At 44.4% G+C, this 20815-nt stretch overlaps 1 long non-coding RNA gene across 1 annotated transcript in view; it reads right to left on the bottom strand.

Moving 5' to 3' along the window:
* Window positions 1-829: 829 nt before the first annotated feature.
* Window positions 830-20815, bottom strand: part of LOC134911442 (uncharacterized) — a 133394-nt gene continuing 113408 nt past the window's right edge. Inside the window, exon 3 of the long non-coding RNA XR_010176570.1 lies at window positions 830-1448. This is a non-coding gene — a long non-coding RNA (uncharacterized LOC134911442). The remainder of the gene's footprint in view (window positions 1449-20815) is intronic.

Genomic DNA, 20815 nt, shown 5'->3' with positions numbered 1-20815 from the left:
AATTCACATTTGCTAAGAAATTTTTGATCTCTTGCGCCCACAGTATATACTGTACCGCCACGCAGGAGGAGACCTAACAAGACAGAACAGGCAGCCAAAGCCATGACGACTGTTCTGCTGGATAAGCTTGAGCAAATGGACGCAGCCATGGCAGCCAGGGAAGCTGCTCGCATGGACCGTTTCCTGGCAGTGGAACAAGCCATGCAGAACAATTTTTTGGATCATATTAGAGACATGCAGGCAGAAAATAACAGAGATGCACATGAGCGACAGAGGGAGAACCAGGAGTTTCTCACATCTCTATTTGGTAGCCAGATTCAACGAGGGCACCCACATAATATGCCTCCCCAATACAGTCACTCATATCACCATTTCATTCCTGCACCTTACCCAGCACCGTATGAATATAGTCATCCCCAACCACTCCCTACACAGAGGCTGGTAGATCCTAATGCATCGGTGTACTCAGCACCGTATGAGTATAGTCATCCCCAACCACTCCCTACACAGAGGCTGGTAGATCCTAATGCATCGGTGTACTCAGCACCGTATGAGTATAGTCATCCCCAACCACTCCCTACACAGAGGCTGGTAGATCCTAATGCATTGGTGTACTCAGCACCGTATGAGTATAGTCATCCCCAACCACTCCCTACACAGAGGCCGGTAGACCCTAATGCTCCAGTGTATCAAAATTTACCTTAATCTCAAAGGTTTTTATTTATATTACCTGAGTATTTGCTGACTTGTTGTTGTTACTGTTCTTATATTTTAGAAAAACCTTAAAACATTAATAATATGGTATATATTAACATAGGATTGTTATTTGGTATTTACAGAGCTTGTTTTGAATAAAAGAAAAATTGTGTCACACCTGTTTTGTAAACCTACTGAAATGTAATTTTTCAACAACAAAAAACAAAGTGTATCACACAATAGCAGTTGAACATGGGCACAGAAATTGAATTGCAATAAACATTTTTGGGAAACTATAACAAACTAAAAAACATTTAAACCAACAAAGATGAAACGTTGCCCATTATTGCAGCCCTAATTTGTTATGAACTTGCGGCATGGTCACTCAAATATGACTCTGTATCAAGTGCAGGATAGACACATTCAGAGTCCTTTACTGTCCACTCCGTTAGGAATTCCTCCCTCCTAAACTCGCAGAAATTGTGCAGTATACAGCATGCTGCCACAATGTTAGGCTTCATCGAAAGGTCCACATTGTTCCTTTTCAACAGACAACGCCAACGACCTTTCAACCTGCCAAATGCATTTTCTACAACCATTCTGGCGGAGCTTAGGGTGTGAGTATATCTTATCTGGTTTGGGGTCAGCTGACCGTGTTGTGTGCACCCCTTGATCACCCATCTTCTCAAAGGGTAAGCTGCATCCCCAATTATATGGACCGGTACTTCCACTCCATCAACTGTTTTAGAGTTCTACACAAAAGAGTAAAAAAAAATACATTAAGAACAGGAGCAGATTCCTCCGTTAGGGGCAGACTGGTGGCCACAGATGGGGTATTGGCGTTTGCGGGTAAGATGAAAAAATATTTGGGTGCAATAATGGAATCACGTTGTTTAGGAAACATTACCCCTTATTTTAATGCTCAGGATGTCATATATATGCATGAACAACAGGGCCAGCTATAATAACATAGTTAAAAAATTAAAATTTACTTACCACTCAAGAGAAAAGCCAGCCACCTTGCTTTTCCTCTGCTAACTGAAACAATTCTGAATTGGCAAGTACCCGAGCATCATGTACTAGTCCAGGCCAACCGATATATACATCTATGAAGCTGGGTCGCCAAAACATTTAGTTTGGAAATATAGAAAGATAAATGTAAAAAAAAAAAAAGGACAGAACATTCTTACCAATATTTATGATCCACCACAGCCTGTAAAATTATGGAGTGCCACCCTTTTCGGTTGTAATAATCAGCATTTTTATCGTGAGGGGCTATGATAGGAATGTACCTGCACATTGAGGATATCTGTGGGTCTTGAAACCATTTATGGTTTATGGTGTCCTGTAAGCGCTGTCCTTGGGGTAGACAAATAAATCGATGATATAGACTTTGCACCAGTGCCCGTGTGACTTCATAAACGATGTTGCACACTGTTATGCCCACACCAAATAGCCACGACAGGGTGCAATATTCACCAGGAGTGGCGTACCACCACAATGCTATCGCTAGCCTCCTACTTGGCTCTATGGGTGTACGGAAGTGGTCAATAGATCCAAGAGATAATAGAAGGTCTGCCGTGACATCCTGAAGTGTGACTTCCACTGGATATCCTCAAAATTAAGGACGCTGTGCATGAACACTTGTCCATGCTGCCTCTCTCTGGACCACAATCTTTGGTCAGAAGAGAGGTGGAAATTCAGGATAGTCGACACCAATACCATTATGAGAGATCTCCTCCTACGCAGATATTGTCTCTGCGACATATCCCTTTCAGCCAAAAAATTTAACCTCCTCCGTCTTGATAAATAGCTGCGGAAGAAGCTACAGACAGTGAGAAGCTGGAATAACCTCTCACAACCTGAATCCAGCAGCAGTACAGCTGAGAAAATCATGAATTCCGTGCTCTGTGCTGGGACATGTGCTCTGTCGGACATGATTGCTGCACTGTGAGCATTCCCCAGCCCCCTACCTTTCTTGTTGAAAACTGGGAACCAATCAAGTCCTTTTAAAATGACATCATACTGGTTTTAACATGGGTGACCCGGGTTGAGCAAAAAGACACCAACATGGCAATAACCCAGGAATAACCCAGGTCAATATTGCTATGTGAACGTCTTTTACCCAGGTTGGAGCCGGGTTGGAGCCGTATTCAAATCCCGGATCTGACCCGGGTTTGCGATGTGAAAGGTGTATTAGCGGTAACTGTAAACCAGGTATACCGAGAAGTGATCCAACTGTTTTCAGTCTTATTTCTTCAGACATTTCTGTCTTTTATGAGCTACACTCTAAATTGTGACAGTATTGTCAATGTCATACCAATATAACTGCTTTGTGATTTTGGCTTTTAGTATTAAGAAATTATGTTTCTCCCATTGTCCTAACTACAGGAACTTGGGTAAAAATATCTCTTTTGTTATGGATGTTTTTGTGAATATGTTATATTAAGTAAACACAATGAGGTGTACTGACTAACAACAAAGCATTTGTCTTTTGGTCTGCGTATTGCACGTCAGACAATGAAAGCAATTGTCTGGTTGCTATGCAAATTTGCACCTTAGAGCAATGTTAGCAGCTACTCTTCATCGAGCAGCAGGATAATATGATACAAAACAATACTATAGAAGTAGGCACTTTAACATAGATGAATGTATTTGTTAGTGTTAAAGTGCAGTCTGACTGTCTAGTACAACAGTCAGCAAGGAAAGGCAATTACAGTAAACAGTCAAATAAACATTGGCACAAACTTGTGTGCTGACAACAGCATAAAGCTATACATACAAAGAATTTGGCTATTTGAGGTGTGAGGTGTGTTCTGACGTGTGCTACTTGGAAGGGTGATAATTCAGTTATGTATTCCATACAAGGAACAAATGTTGAAATTTGGTGTCATGCCAAGTGGCAGAGTCCTGTTTCACCACTGTTGCCAACTGTCACTAGCTTCAAGTTTCATCCCAGGTTTTACAGATCTGTCCCCCCAGTATAAGTCCTTTTTTTACAATACTGATTAATAGCTTCTCTTATTCTTATTTGATGCATATCTCACTATCTAATGTGCTTCAGGTTTTATAAGTTTATTCTTTATTAAAGTATTTTTTTAAATGCAAAAAGTACAATATAGCCAAATTCAGTAACAACATGAACAAATGTGTGTATGACGATCCATACAGACATTACTGATGATTAATCCCTGTAATCTATTTACAGATATTGGCAACTACTGTACATGTTTACCGTATCAAGTATAAACTGGTTCTGCTATGAGTAATATGTGCTTCTTGCTGGTATCCGGTCTCTAGATCGACAAGACTTAGGTCGACAGTGTCTACGTCAACCACTATTGGTTGACAGTAACTAGGTTGACAGGGTCTCTAGGTCTACATGTTCTAGGTAGACAGGTCAAAAGGTCGACATGAGTTTTTAAAAATAAAAATCTTTTTTTTGAACTTTTTCATACTTTATAATCCACGTGGACTACGATTGGAAATGGTAACCTGTGCCAAGCGCAGCAGTAGCGGAGCAAGGCACCTTGTCCAAAGTATGGCGAGCCATGCGAGGGGACACGGTGCACTAATTGGGGTTCCCGGTCACTGTACGGTGAAAACGACACCAAAAAAGATTAAAAAAAACCTCATGGTGACCTTTTGACATGTCGACCTAGACCATGTCAATCTAGAGACCCTGTTAGAATCCCTGTCGACCTAGTTACTGTCAACCAATAGTGCTTGACCTAGACACTGTCGACCTAAGTGTGGTTGACCTTCAATACCACACCCCTTCTTGCTTATAAAAAAATAAATACATACAATATATCTTAATAAAACTGCAGACACCATAGTGCATATAATAACAGGTTTAGTTACTCAAATCAAAGAACTCCATAATCAAAACCTCCTTTATGTATACAAACTATTAAGGATTCTACTTAGTAAAGCTTTACTTCTCTTATCTTTAGTTTAAAACATAACACCATCTCTGGATGGCTTTATGTCTGCTGTCACTGGAAAAAAACAGTGGGGAAAAAAACAGTTCTCTTCCTGCTTTCTCGTACGACATGCAGTGCTTTCGTGGGTGCCTCTCTCCCTTTCTGTGCATGTACAGGCAGTCTCACCTGCACTAGCCTTCAAACATATGGTGGAGTCTTTTGCATTTGCAAAAGATAGCAAAAAGAGCCAACCACAGACCAGGTTTCTCATTTCCCGGGATTAACCTTTACCAAAGGATGGGATCCGGTCTGAAGATCGACATGGTCTAGGTCGACAATGTTTAGGTCGACCACTCTAGGTCGACAGTCACTAGGTCGACATGGATGGAAGGTCGACATGTGCTAGGTCGACAGGTCTAAAGGTCGACATGAGTTTTTCACATTTTTTTTTTTCATAATTAACGATCCACGTGGACTACGATTGGAACGGTAAAGTGTGCCGAACGAAGCGGTAGCGGAGCGAAGGCACCATGCCCGAAGCATGGCGAGCGAAGCGAGCCATGCGAGGGGACGCGGTGCACTAATTTGGGATCCCGGTCACTTTACGAAGAAAACGACACAAAAAAAAAAAATCCTCATGTCGACCTTTAGACCTGTCGACCTAGCACATGTCGACCTAGAAACCCTGTCGACCCTCCATCCATGTCGACCTAGTGACTGTCGACCTATAGTGGTCGACCTAAACATTGTCGACCTAGATACTGTCGATAAAACGAACCACACCCAAAAGGATCTGTACCAAAATGTCTTTTCATATAAATTTAACAAGAAAATGACAGCACAAAATGTAAAAAACTGCAGATAATTTTAAATTGCTTTGTGCAAGTTTTACTATATACTGTAGCTCCCTAAATCCATCTTACATCTATGTTGGCAATGGGCCGCTTCCAACATCATACTCAATGTGGGACACCTATCGGAAAGGCAGGATTACTAATGGGATTATTGGAACTAGATGCCCACACGCTTCACAGATTAAGCCTACAAAAACACATCCATCATTTTATTTAAAGATTTTTGAGGCAGAAAATAAAATATTCAGCTAATTCTGAGACCACATTGTCTGTTGAGATGAATAAGGCACTGTTATTTATTCATTATAGGAAAGGAAACATCATTTTTCAGCTCTTTTTAAGGGAGAGTATTTCATTATTTGTGGGGCATAAATTAATATATTATTAGTTGTATGGCAAAGTTGAAAGAGGATGAAACTGGTCCACTGGTCATATAAAGTCACAAGGCCATACAATAATCAGGAACAATACATCTGACTAAAGGCCAGTACTCACCGGCAGATGTGGGGAGAGATGTGTGCTGAGCGAACCGCTCAGCACACATCTCTTCCCCCGCTCAGCACAGCGCAATGTGAGGAGTGGCACTGCAGTGTCACGCAGGATGTCCCTTCCAAAAAACCCTCCCCAATCAGCACATGACGCAAAGAAAAAAAGAGGCGCAATGAGGTAGCTGACTGTGTGAGTAAGATTAGCGACCCTAGTGGCCGACACAAACACCGGGCCCATTTAGGAGTGGCACTGCAGTGTCACGCAGGATGTCCCTTCCAAAAAACCCTCCCCAATCAGCACATGACGCAAAGAAAAAAAGAGGCGCAATGAGGTAGCTGACTGTGTGAGTAAGATTAGCGACCCTAGTGGCTGACACAAACACCGGGCCCATTTAGGAGTGGCACTGCAGTGTCACGCAGGATGTCCCTTCCAAAAAACCCTCCCCAATCAGCACATGACGCAAAGAAAAAAAGAGGCGCAATGAGGTAGCTGACTGTGTGAGTAAGATTAGCGACCCTAGTGGCCGACACAAACACCGGGCCCATTTAGGAGTGGCACTGCAGTGTCACGCAGGATGTCCCTTCCAAAAAACCCTCCCCAAACAGCACATGACGCAAAGAAAAATAAAAGAAAAAAGAGGTGCAAGATGGAATTGTCCTTGGGCCCTCCCACCCACCCTTATGTTGTATAAACAAAACAGGACATGCACACTTTAACCAACCCATCATTTCAGTGACAGGGTCTGCCACACGACTGTGACTGATATGACGGGTTGGTTTGGACCCCCCCCAAAAAAGAAGCAATTAATCTCTCCTTGCACAAACTGGCTCTACAGAGGCAAGATGTCCACCTCATCATCATCCTCCGATATATCACCGTGTACATCCCCCTCCTTACAGATTATCAATTCGTCCCCACTGGAATCCACCATCTCAGCTCCCTGTGTACTTTGTGGAGGCAATTGCTGCTGGTCAATGTCTCCGCGGAGGAATTGATTATAATTCATTTTAATGAACATCATCTTCTCCACATTTTCTGGATGTAACCTCGTACGCCGATTGCTGACAAGGTGAGCGGCGGCACTAAACACTCTTTCGGAGTACACACTTGTGGGAGGGCAACTTAGGTAGAATAAAGCCAGTTTGTGCAATGGCCTCCAAATTGCCTCTTTTTCCTGCCAGTATAAGTATGGACTGTGTGAAGTGCCTACTTGGATGCGGTCACTCATATAATCCTCCACCATTCTTTCAATGGTGAGAGAATCATATGCAGTGACAGTAGACGACATGTCCGTAATCGTTGTCAGGTCCTTCAGTCCGGACCAGATGTCAGCATCAGCAGTCGCTCCAGACTGCCCTGCATCACCGCCAGCGGGTGGGCTCGGAATTCTGAGCCTTTTCCTCGCACCCCCAGTTGCGGGAGAATGTGAAGGAGATGTTGACAGGTCGCGTTCCGCTTGACTTGACAATTTTCTCACCAGCAGGTCTTTCAACCCCAGCAGACTTGTGTCTGCCGGAAAGAGAGATCCAAGGTAGGCTTTAAATCTAGGATCGAGCACGGTGGCCAAAATGTAGTGCTCTGATTTCAACAGATTGACCACCCGTGAATCCTTGTTAAGCGAATTAAGGGCTCCATCCACAAGTCCCACATGCCTAGCGGAATCGCTCCGTGTTAGCTCCTCCTTCAATGTCTCCAGCTTCTTCTGCAAAAGCCTGATGAGGGGAATGACCTGACTCAGGCTGGCAGTGTCTGAACTGACTTCACGTGTGGCAAGTTCAAAGGGCATCAGAACCTTGCACAACGTTGAAATCATTCTCCACTGCGCTTGAGACAGGTGCATTCCACCTCCTATATCGTGCTCAATTGTATAGGCTTGAATGGCCTTTTGCTGCTCCTCCAACCTCTGAAGCATATAGAGGGTTGAATTCCACCTCGTTACCACTTCTTGCTTCAGATGATGGCAGGGCAGGTTCAGTAGTTTTTGGTGGTGCTCCAGTCTTCTGTACGTGGTGCCTGTACGCCGAAAGTGTCCCGCAATTTTTCTGGCCACCGACAGCATCTCTTGCACGCCCCTGTCGTTTTTTAAATAATTCTGCACCACCAAATTCAAGGTATGTGCAAAACATGGGACGTGCTGGAATTTGCCCATATTTAATGCACACACAATATTGCTGGCGTTGTCCGATGCCACAAATCCACAGGAGAGTCCAATTGGGGTAAGCCATTCCGCGATGATCTTCCTCAGTTGCCGTAAGAGGTTTTCAGCTGTGTGCGTATTCTGGAAACCGGAGATACAAAGCGTAGCCTGCCTAGGAAAGAGTTGGCGTTTGCGAGATGCTGCTACTGGTGCCGCCGCTGCTGTTCTTGCGGCGGGAGTCCATACATCTACCCAGTGGGCTGTCACAGTCATATAGTCCTGACCCTGCCCTGCTCCACTTGTCCACATGTCCGTGGTTAAGTGGACATTGGGTACAACTGCATTTTTTAGGACACTGGTGAGTCTTTTTCTGACGTCCGTGTACATTCTCGGTATCGCCTGCCTAGAGAAGTGGAACCTAGATGGTATTTGGTAACGGGGGCACACTGCCTCAATAAATTGTCTAGTTCCCTGTGAACTAACGGCGGATACCGGACGCACGTCTAACACCAACATAGTTGTCAAGGCCTCAGTTATCCGCTTTGCAGCAGGATGACTGCTGTGATATTTCATCTTCCTCGCAAAGGACTGTTGAACAGTCAATTGCTTACTGGAAGTAGTACAAGTGGGCTTACGACTTCCCCTCTGGGATGACCATCGACTCCCAGCAGCAACAACAGCAGCGCCAGCAGCAGTAGGCGTTACACGCAAGGATGCATCGGAGGAATCCCAGGCAGGAGAGGACTCGTCAGAATTGCCAGTGACATTGCCTGCAGGACTATTGGCATTCCTGGGGAAGGAGGAAATTGACACTGAGGGAGTTGGTGGGGTGGTTTGCGTGAGCTTGGTTACAAGAGGAAGGGATTTACTGGTCAGTGGACTGCTTCCGCTGTCACCCAAAGTTTTTGAACTTGTCACTGACTTATTATGAATGCGCTGCAGGTGACGTATAAGGGAGGATGTTCCGAGGTGGTTAACGTCCTTACCCCTACTTATTACAGCTTGACAAAGGGAACACACGGCTTGACACCTGTTGTCCGCATTTCTGTTGAAATAGTTCCACACCGAAGAGCTGATTTTTTTGGTATTTTCACCAGGCATGTCAACGGCCATATTCCTCCCACGGACAACAGGTGTCTCCCCGGGTGCCTGACTTAAACAAACCACCTCACCATCAGAATCCTCCTGGTCAATTTCCTCCCCAGCGCCAGCAACACCCATATCCTCCTCATCCTGGTGTACTTCAACACTGACATCTTCAATCTGACTATCAGGAACTGGACTGCGGGTGCTCCTTCCAGCACTTGCAGGGGGCGTGCAAATGGTGGAAGGCGCATGCTCTTCACGTCCAGTGTTGGGAAGGTCAGGCATCGCAGCCGACACAATTGGACTCTCCTTGTGGATTTGGGATTTCGAAGAACGCACAGTTCTTTGCGGTGCTACTGCTTTTGCCAGCTTGAGTCTTTTCATTTTTCTAGCGAGAGGCTGAGTGCCTCCATCCTCATGTGAAGCTGAACCACTAGCCATGAACATAGGCCAGGGCCTCAGCCGTTCCTTGCCACTCCGTGTGGTAAATGGCATATTGGCAAGTTTACGCTTCTCCTCCGACAATTTTATTTTAGGTTTTGGAGTCCTTTTTTTACTGATATTTGGTGTTTTGGATTTGACATGCTCTGTACTATGACATTGGGCATCGGCCTTGGCAGACGACGTTGCTGGCATTTCATCGTCTCGGCCATGACTAGTGGCAGCAGCTTCAGCACGAGGTGGAAGTGGATCTTGATCTTTCCCTAATTTTGGAACCTCAACATTTTTGTTCTCCATATTTTAATAGGCACAACTAAAAGGCACCTCAGGTAAACAATGGAGATGGATGGATACTAGTATACAATTATGGACGGACTGCCGAGTGCTGACACAGAGGTAGCTACAGCCGTGAACTACCGTACTGTGTCTGCTGCTAATATAGACTGGTTGATAATAAGAATTTACTTACCGATAATTCTATTTCTCGGAGTCCGTAGTGGATGCTGGGGTTCCTGAAAGGACCATGGGGAATAGCGGCTCCGCAGGAGACAGGGCACAAAAAGTAAAGCTTTTCCAGATCAGGTGGTGTGCACTGGCTCCTCCCCCTATGACCCTCCTCCAGACTCCAGTTAGGTACTGTGCCCGGACGAGCGTACACAATAAGGGAGGATTTTGAATCCCGGGTAAGACTCATACCAGCCACACCAATCACACCGTACAACTTGTGATCTAAACCCAGTTAACAGTATGATAACAGAGGAGCCTCTGAAAGATGGCTCCCTAAACAATAACCCGAATTAGTTAACAATAACTATGTACAAGTATTGCAGATAAACCGCACTTGGGATGGGCGCCCAGCATCCACTACGGACTCCGAGAAATAGAATTATCGGTAAGTAAATTCTTATTTTCTCTATCGTCCTAGTGGATGCTGGGGTTCCTGAAAGGACCATGGGGATTATACCAAAGCTCCCAAACGGGCGGGAGAGTGCGGATGACTCTGCAGCACCGAATGAGAGAACTCCAGGTCCTCTTTTGCCAGGGTATCAAATTTGTAGAATTTTACAAACGTGTTCTCCCCTGACCACGTAGCTGCTCGGCAGAGTTGTAATGCCGAGACCCCTCGGGCAGCCGCCCAAGATGAGCCCACCTTCCTTGTGGAATGGGCCTTAACAGATTTAGGCTGTGGCAGGCCTGCCACAGAATGTGCAAGTTGAATTGTGCTACAAATCCAACGAGCAATCGACTGCTTAGAAGCAGGCGCACCCAACTTGTTGGGTGCATACAGTATAAACAGCGAGTCAGATTTTCTGACTCCAGCCGTCCTTGAAATGTATATTTTTAAAGCTCTGACAACGTCCAACAATTTGGAGTCCTCCAAGTCGCTTGTAGCCGCAGGCACTACAATAGGCTGGTTCAGGTGAAACGCTGATACCACCTTAGGGAGAAAATGCGGACGCGTCCGCAGCTCTGCCCTATCCGAATGGAAAATTAAATAAGGGCTTTTATAAGATAAAGCCGCCAGTTCAGATACTCTCCTGGCGGAAGCCAGGGCCAGTAACATAGTCACTTTCCATGTGAGATATTTCAAATCCACATTTTTTAGTGGTTCAAACCAATGGGATTTGAGGAAATCTAAAACTACATTTAGATCCCACGGTGCCACCGGAGGCACCACAGGAGGCTGTATATGCAGTACTCCTTTGACAAAAGTCTGGACCTCAGGGACTGAGGCCAATTCTTTTTGGAAGAATATTGACAGGGCCGAAATTTGACCTTAATAGATCCCAATTTGAGACCCATAGACAATCCTGATTGCAGGAAATGTAGGAAACGACCCAGTTGAAATTCCTCCGTCGGAGCACTCCGATCCTCGCACCACGCAACATATTTCCGCCAAATGCGGTGATAATGCTTCGCGGTGACTTCCTTTCTTGCCTTAATCAAGGTAGGAATGACTTCTTCTGGAATGCCTTTTCCTTTTAGGATCTGGCGTTCAACCGTCATGCCGTCAAACGCAGCCGCGGTAAGTCTTGAAAGAGGCAGGGACCCTGTTGAAGCAGGTCCCTTCTCAGAGGTAGAGGCCACGGATCGTCCGTGACCATCTCTTGAAGTTCCGGGTACCAAGACCTTCTTGGCCAATCCGGAGCCACTAGTATCATTCTTACTCCGCTTTGCCGTATGATTCTCAATACCTTTGGTATGAGAGGCAGAGGAGGAAACACATACACCGACTGGTACACCCAAGGTGTTACCAGCGCGTCCACAGCTATTGCCTGCGGATCTCTTGACCTGGCGCAATACCTGTCCAGTTTTTTGTTGAGGCGAGACGCCATCATGTCCACCATTGGTCTTTCCCAATGGTTTATTAGCATGTGGAAAACTTCTGGATGAAGTCCCCACTCTCCCGGGTGAAGATCGTGTCTGCTGAGGAAGTCTGCTTCCCAGTTGTCCACTCCCGGGATGAACACTGCTGACAGTGCTATCACGTGATTCTCCGCCCAGCGAAGGATCCTGGCAGCTTCTGCCATTGCACTCCTGCTTCTTGTGCCGCCCTGTCTGTTTACATGGGCGACTGCCGTGATGTTGTCCGACTGGATCAACACCGGTCTTCCTTGAAGCAGAGGTTCCGCCTGGCTTAGAGCATTGTAGATTGCTCTTAGTTCCAGAATGTTTATGTGAAGAGACTTTTCCAGGCTCGACCACACTCCCTGGAAATTTCTTCCTTGTGTGACTGCTCCCCAGCCTCTCAGGCTGGCGTCCGTGGTCACCAGGATCCAATCCTGTATGCCGAATCTGCGGCCCTCCAATAGATGAGCCCTCTGCAACCACCACAGAAGAGATACCCTTGTCCTTGGAGACAGGGTTATCCGCAGGTGCATCTGAAGATGCGACCCTGACCATTTGTCCAACAGATCCCTTTGGAAAATTCTTGCATGGAATCTGCCGAATGGAATTGCTTCGTAAGAAGCCACCATTTTTCCCAGGACTCTTGTGCATTGATGTACAGACACCTTTCCTGGTTTTAGGAGGTTCCTGACCAGGTCGGATAACTCCTTGGCTTTTTCCTCGGGAAGAAAAACCTTTTTCTGAACCGTGTCCAGAATCATCCCTAGGAACAGCCGACGAGTTGTCAGCATTAATTGGGATTTTGGAATATTCAGAATCCATCCGTGCTGCTTTAGCACCTCTTGAGATAGTGCTAATCCCATCTCTAGCTGTTCTCTGGACCTTGCCCTTATTAGGAGATCGTCCAAGTATGGGATAATTAATACGCCTTTTCTTCGAAGAAGAGTCATCATCTCGGCCATTACCTTTGTAAAGACCCGAGGTGCCGTGGACAAACCAAACGGCAGCGTCTGAAACTGATAGTGACAGTTTTGTACAACGAACCTGAGGTACCCCTGGTGTGAGGGGTAAATTTGGAACGTGGAGATACGCATCCTTGATGTCCAAGGATACCATAAAGTCCCCTTCTTCCAGGTTCGCTATCACTGCTCTGAGTGACTCCCTCTTGAACTTGAACTTCTTTATGTACAGGTTCAAGGACTTCAGATTTAGAATAGGCCTTACCGAGCCATCTGGCTTCGGTACCACAAATAGAGTGGAATAATACCCCTTCCCTTGTTGTAGAAGAGGTACCTTGACTATCACCTGCTGAGAGTACAGCTTGTGAATGGCTTCCAAAACCGTCTCCCTTTCGGAGGGGGACGTTGGTAAAGCAGACTTCAGGAAACGGCGAGGTGGATCTGTCTCTAATTCCAACCTGTACCCCTGAAATATTATCTGCAGGATCCAGGGATCTACCTGCGAGTGAGCCCACTGCGCGCTGTAATTTTTGAGACGACCGCCCACCGTCCCCGAGTCCGCTTGAGAAGCCCCAGCGTCATGTTGAGGCTTTTGTAGAAGCCGGGGAGGGCTTCTGTTCCTGGGAAGGAGCTGCCTGTTGCTGTCTCTTCCCTCGACCTCTGCCTCGTGGCAGATATGAATAGCCCTTTGCTCTCTTATTTTTAAAGGAACGAAAGGGCTGCTGAATCCGCATCGCCTGTCCACTGTCGCGTCCATAAAGCTCTTCTGGCCGAAATGGACATAGCACTTACCCGTGATGCCAGTGTGCAGATATCCCTCTGTGCATCACGCATATAAAGAAATGCATCCTTTATTTGTTCTAACGACAGTAAAATATTGTCCCTGTCCAGGGTATCAATATTTTCAATCAGGGACTCTGACCAAACTACCCCAGCACTGCACATCCAAGCAGTCGCTATAGCTGGTCGTAGTATAACACCTGCATGTGTGTATATACTTTTTTGGATATTTTCCATCCTCCTATCTGATGGATCTTTAAGTGCGGCCGTCTCAGGAGAGGGTAACGCCACTTGTTTAGATAAGCGTGTTAGCGCCTTGTCCACCCTAGGAGGTGTTTCCCAGCGCTCCCTAACCTCTGGCGGGAAAGGGTATAATGCCAATAATTTCTTTGAAATTATCAGCTTTTTATCAGGGGCAACCCACGCTTCATCACACACGTCATTTAATTCTTCTGATTCAGGAAAAACTATAGGTAGTTTTTTCACACCCCACATAATACCCTGTTTAGTGGTACCTGTAGTATCAGCTAAATGTAACGCCTCCTTCATTGCCAAAATCATATAACGTGTGGCCCTACTGGAAAATACGGTTGATTCGTCACCGTCACCACTGGAATCAGTGCCTGTGTCTGGGTCTGTGTCGACCGACTGAGGCAAAGGGCGTTTCACAGCCCCTGACGGTGTTTGAGGCGCCTGGACAGGCACTAATTGATTGTCCGGCCGCCTCATGTCGTCAAACGACTGCTTAAGCGAGTTGACGCTATCCCGTAATTCCACAAATAAAGGCATCCATTCTGGTGTCGACCCCCTAGGAGGTGACATCCCCATATTTGGCAATTGCTCCGCCTCCACACCAATATCGTCCTCATACATGTCGACACACACGTACCGACACACAGCAGACACACAGGGAATGCTCTACACGAAGACAGGACCCACTAGCCCTTTGGGGAGACAGAGGGAGAGTCTGCCAGCACACACCAAAAAAAGCGCTATATATGACAGGGATAGCCTTATAATAAGTGCTCCCTTATAGCTGCTTTATATATATCAAAATATTTCCATTAAATTTGCCCCCCCTCTCTGTTTTACCCTGTTTCTGTAGTGCAGTGCAGGGGAGAGACCTGGGAGCCGTCCTGACCAGCGGAGCTGTGAGAGGAAATGGCGCCGTGTGCTGAGGAGATAGGCCCCGCCCCTTTTTCGGCGGCCTCGTCTCCCGCTATTTTGTGAATCCAGGCAGGGGTTAAATATCTCCATATAGCCTCTGGGGGCTATATGTGAGGTATTTTTAGCCTTTTAATAGGTTTTCATTTGCCTCCCAGGGCGCCCCCCCCCAGCGCCCTGCACCCTCAGTGACTGCGTGTGAAGTGTGCTGAGAGGAAAATGGCGCACAGCTGCAGTGCTGTGCGCTACCTTTAGAAGACTGCAGGAGTCTTCAGCCGCCGATTCTGGACCTCTTCTTACTTCAGCATCTGCAAGGGGGCCGGCGGCGCGGCTCCGGTGACCATCCAGGCTGTACCTGTGATCGTCCCTCTGGAGCTGATGTCCAGTAGCCAAGAAGCCAATCCATCCTGCACGCAGGTGAGTTCACTTCTTCTCCCCTCTGTCCCTCGTTGCAGTGATCCTGTTGCCAGCAGGAATCACTGTAAAATAAAAAACCTAAGCTAAACTTTCTCTAAGCAGCTCTTTATGAGAGCCACCTAGAATTGCACCCTTCTCGGCCGGGCACAAAAATCTAACTGGAGTCTGGAGGAGGGTCATAGGGGGAGGAGCCAGTGCACACCACCTGATCTGGAAAAGCTTTACTTTTTGTGCCCTGTCTCCTGCGGAGCCGCTATTCCCCATGGTCCTTTCAGGAACCCCAGCATCCACTAGGACGATAGAGAAAAAGAGATGTCGTAGTATGTATGTATGAAGAAGAAAGAAAAAAAAACCACGGTTAGGTGGTATACAATTATGGACGGACTGCCGAGTGCCGACACAGAGGTAGCCACAGCCGTGAACTACCGTACTGTACTGTGTCTGCTGCTAATATAGACTGGTTGATAAAGAGATGTCGTAGTATGTATGTATGAAGAAGAAAGAAAAAAAAAACACGGGTAGGTGGTATACAATTATGGACGGACTGCCGAGTGCCGACACAGAGGTAGCCACAGCCGTGAACTACCGTACTGTACTGTGTCTGCTGCTAATATAGACTGGTTGATAAAGAGATGTAGTAGTATGTATGTATAAAGAAGAAAGAAAAAAAAACCACGGGTAGGTGGTATACAATTATGGACGGACTGCCGAGTGCCGACACAGAGGTAGCCACAGCCGTGAACTACCGTACTGTACTGTGTCTGCTGCTAATATAGACTGGTTGATAAAGAGATGTCGTAGTATGTATGTATGAAGAAGAAAGAAAAAAAAACCACGGTTAGGTGGTATACAATTATGGACGGACTGCCGAGTGCCGACACAGAGGTAGCCACAGCCGTGAACTACCGTACTGTACTGTGTCTGCTGCTAATATAGACTGGTTGATAAAGAGATGTCGTAGTATGTATGTATAAAGAAGAAAGAAAAAAAAACCACGGTTAGGTGGTATACAATTATGGACGGACTGCCGAGTGCCGACACAGAGGTAGCCACAGCCGTGAACTACCGTACTGTACTGTGTCTGCTGCTAATATAGACTGGTTGATAAAGAGATGTCGTAGTATGTATGTATAAAGAAGAAAGAAAAAAAAACCACGGTTAGGTGGTATACAATTATGGACGGACTGCCGAGTGCCGACACAGAGGTAGCCACAGCCGTGAACTACCGTACTGTACTGTGTCTGCTGCTAATATAGACTGGTTGATAAAGAGATGTCGTAGTATGTATGTATGAAGAAGAAAGAAAAAAAAACCACGGTTAGGTGGTATACAATTATGGACGGACTGCCGAGTGCCGACACAGAGGTAGCCACAGCCGTGAACTACCGTACTGTACTGTGTCTGCTGCTAATATAGACTGGTTGATAAAGAGATGTAGTAGTATGTATGTATAAAGAAGAAAGAAAAAAAAACCACGGGTAGGTGGTATACAATTATGGATGGACTGCCGAGTGCCGACACAGAGGTAGCTACAGCCGTGAACTACCGTACTGTGTCTGCTGCGACTGGATGATAAATAATGATATAAAAAATATATATATATCACTACTGCAGCCGGACAGGTATATATATTATATAATGACGGACCTGCTGGACACTGTCTGTCAGCAGAATGAGTTTTTTATAGAATTAAAAAAAAAACACCACACAAGTGAAGTCACACGACGAGTGTTTAACTTTTTCAGGCAATCACAATATAGTATACTACTAACTATACTGGTGGTCAGTGTGGTCAGGTCACTGGTCAGTCACACTGGCAGTGGCACTCCTGCAGCAAAAGTGTGCACTGTTTAATTTTAATATAATATGTACTCCTGGCTCCTGCTATAACCTATAACTGGCACTGCAGTGCTCCCCAGTCTCCCCCACAATTATAAGCTGTGTGAGCTGAGCACAGTCAGATATATAATATATACATAGATGATGCAGCACACTGGGCTGAGCAGTGCACACAGATATGGTATGTGACTGTCTTGTACTCCTGGCTCCTGCTATAACCTATAACTGGCACTGCAGTGCTCCCCAGTCTCCCCCACAATTATAAGCTGTGTGAGCTGAGCACAGTCAGATATATAATATATACATAGATGATGCAGGCATGCAGCACACTGGGCTGAGCAGTGCACACAGATGGTATGTGACTGAGTCACTGTGTGTACCGTTTTTTTCAGGCAGAGAACGGATATATTAAATAAAACAACTGCACTGCTGGTGGTCACTGTGGTCAGTCACTAAACTCTGCACTCTCTTCTACAGTATCAGCCTCAGGTCAATCTCTCTCTCTCTCTCCTAATCTAAATGGAGAGGACGCCAGCCACGTCCTCTCCCTATCAATCTCAATGCACGTGTGAAAATGGCGGCGACGCGCGGCTCCTTATATAGAATCCGAGTCTCGCGAGAATCCGACAGCGTCATGATGACGTTCGGGCGCGCTCGGGTTAACCGAGCAAGGCGGGAAGATCCGAGTCGCTCGGACCCGTGAAAAAAAACATGAAGTTCGTGCGGGTTCGGATTCAGAGAAACCGAACCCGCTCATCTCTAATTGAAAGACCTATTCGATTAGTGTGGCATGCATAATAAACGACTGATAAAAAGAAAGTACATAATTACTTGCCTAATCTCTTCCATTTGTTACTACTTCCCAGTTGTTACATGCATTATGCTGAGTATTACAGATGGATAAAAGCCCACAATCTTTTTTTGTGCTGATTTGCAGGCAAATTTGTCAGTCGTACTGAATTTGATAAATCACACTCTATGGGGGGTACATTTACTATAGTGCGGGTTTATAGAAGTTGAGATGTTGCGCATACTGCAGCAACCAATTAGATTTTAGCTATTATCTTCTAGAAGGTGCTAGATAAATAATAAATAGTCTCTCATTGGTTGCTATGGACAACTTTTCCACTTCCATAAACCAGAACTTTAGTAAACATACACCAAGGAGTCAGCAATTTGCTCTTACTCACCATTCATAAATAATAAATAAATAATACATTTTATCCACAGTAAGCTTTCCAAATTCAAGTGATTTTATGGATTAGAAACACACACGCGCTCATCTGAAAAGAAAGGAGGAACCCTAAAAGTGTGTACATTATAGTCTGGTCAGTGAGGTGGGTGGTGCATAGGTGTGAAGAATAATTCTTGTCATCATGGCCCCACCCCGTTCCACACAATACTATGATTCCCAGCTTGTGAAGTGGGGTGCGGGACCACGAACAATGATGCTATTCAGTGTGAATCGGCTCATTGTCTGCCAGACCGCCCACTGCACTCCGGAAGTAAACCATGGGTGGCCACCAGGAGATTGCACCCGGTATTTATTCTCTGTCCTCCGCCTGCCAACCCAACGACCCCCTCCCCCCCTTACACACACAAAAACACCAAACCAAAATCAGTCATTTGTACAAATCCACAAAACTAATCATAGCCTGATCATTATAATCAATGCAATGGATACACTCTAGTTCTCCCATTGCTTTATGCAATTGCTGCGTTAATTACAAACCCAAGAACTTTGGGAGTAAACCTAGTATAAGAGAGTCATTGGGGCCTAAGTATCAACAGTTTTTTGCGTTAAAAAATGAGATAAATTTAGATTTTTATACTTTTCGCATTTTTTAAGTATCGTCTGTATGTATGTAAGTTTTTCGATTTTATTTATCGGGGGGGGGGGGGGTTCGCAAAATCTACTTTTCACATTTTTTTTTCAAACTTTTACCAACCTCTATTGAAAATGAATGGGAACCTTATGTATCATTGTATTATCATGAAAATTGTCTGAAACTTTTCATATCTTTATTTTTGCCAGCTTTTACTTGCGAGTTTAGCAATAGGCCATGATTGTTCTTGTAGTTCCACCTCTAAATTTACTTTTTTTACAAAAAGAATATGCTAAAAATATCTTCCTTTATCTAAATTATACTTATATATATTGAACTAGTCTAAAAATGTACTAATATTTTCTATATGTTGTTTGCTTGAGATTTATATTATATACATATAAAAATTATCTCATTCATATATATATATATTGTATATGTGTGTGTGTATATATATATACATATATATGTGTGTGAATGTGTGTGTGTATATATATATATATATATATACACATGTGAACGTGTGTGTGTGTGTGTGTGTGTGTATATATATATATATATATATATATATATAGAGAGAGAGAGATGTTTTGTTTGTGAGACTCTTAATAATTCTGTTGGAAGTAAACAGCATACACTACTGAAGGCCAATGGAATTTCATCTTAGTAACATGTTTATAACAGTCATTAGAATAACCAATCAAATTGACTTTGTAAAAGTTCCCTCCTATTTCCGTTTTCTAATAAGTGTTCCCATAGTAAACTAGCTATTCTTTACTGCTGTAGGTCAGGTATGTGCTGAACGCCACCAAGGAACTCACTGTGCATGTCCAGCTCTGGAACAGAGCATGCACACTTCATTTAATTTTTTCAAAATGCAATAAAAAATGTGATGAAGCGACCGAAAAGTAGAGCGATAATTATCACATTTTTGGGCTTTTATCGCAATGACATTTTCGATTAAAAAAAATATATACATTTGTTGAAAAAAAATGCGATAAAAAATGCGAAAAAGACCCGATAACTGATGATAAAAAATATGAAAATTATCGCATTTTTGATACATAGACCCCATTATATTTCGAGAGAGATTTGCTAAAAAGTATGACAAATACATGTATTTGAATTGTATAGCTCAACAATCTATAATGTATTTGTTGCATATTTATTTGTTCCAGTTTAAATGTAGCTTTACACATATAACAGTAGAAAATTGTTGATACAGCATTTACAGTATTGTTCCTATGAAACTTGTACAAGAAATGGTGGAATAAAGGGCTATCCATTGTTGATTCATTGCCATGATTTGGGGGTAATCTTGCAATGGATCCAACAATGTCTAGTTGCACCCAGGAAAGCTACGTGATGTTATATCTAATTTTAACTAACATATCCCTACTATATTTTTCCTTCACTCATAAGCCAGACGACTGAGAAAACCTTTATGAATTGCTGGAGAATCCAGACAGTAAACCGTGGTTAGAGTTTCAGGGGCAATCAGATTTGCATGTAAATATAGTAATATGTAATAATATATAATAGTAATATGCATGTTTTTACTAAGCAGCAACTTTTAAACATAGCAACGCCTACAAAATTAGAGAAACTTGTATTCAAAAACAAAAGTTCCAAAAAAACATATATTAATAATTAAAATAAGTATAGTTGAAGTGTCATGCCGCTTCAAATCGATGCAACTAAATGGCAGCGGTAGATGTTACTGACGCCTTACTCATTAAGATTCCAATGAGCTGCACTTTCCAATAGTCTTATTTGTTTATAAAGTCATATTTACATTTCTCAGTTTCTTCTGTGTTTAGAATTTCACTGGGTCCTGGCAAATTCACTATTA

The sequence above is a fragment of the Pseudophryne corroboree genome, chromosome 4 (assembly GCF_028390025.1).
Source record: "Pseudophryne corroboree isolate aPseCor3 chromosome 4, aPseCor3.hap2, whole genome shotgun sequence".
Lineage (NCBI taxonomy): Eukaryota > Metazoa > Chordata > Amphibia > Anura > Myobatrachidae > Pseudophryne > Pseudophryne corroboree.
Note: the sequence above shows the minus strand (reverse complement) of the source record. Positions and strands in the feature narration are given on the sequence as shown.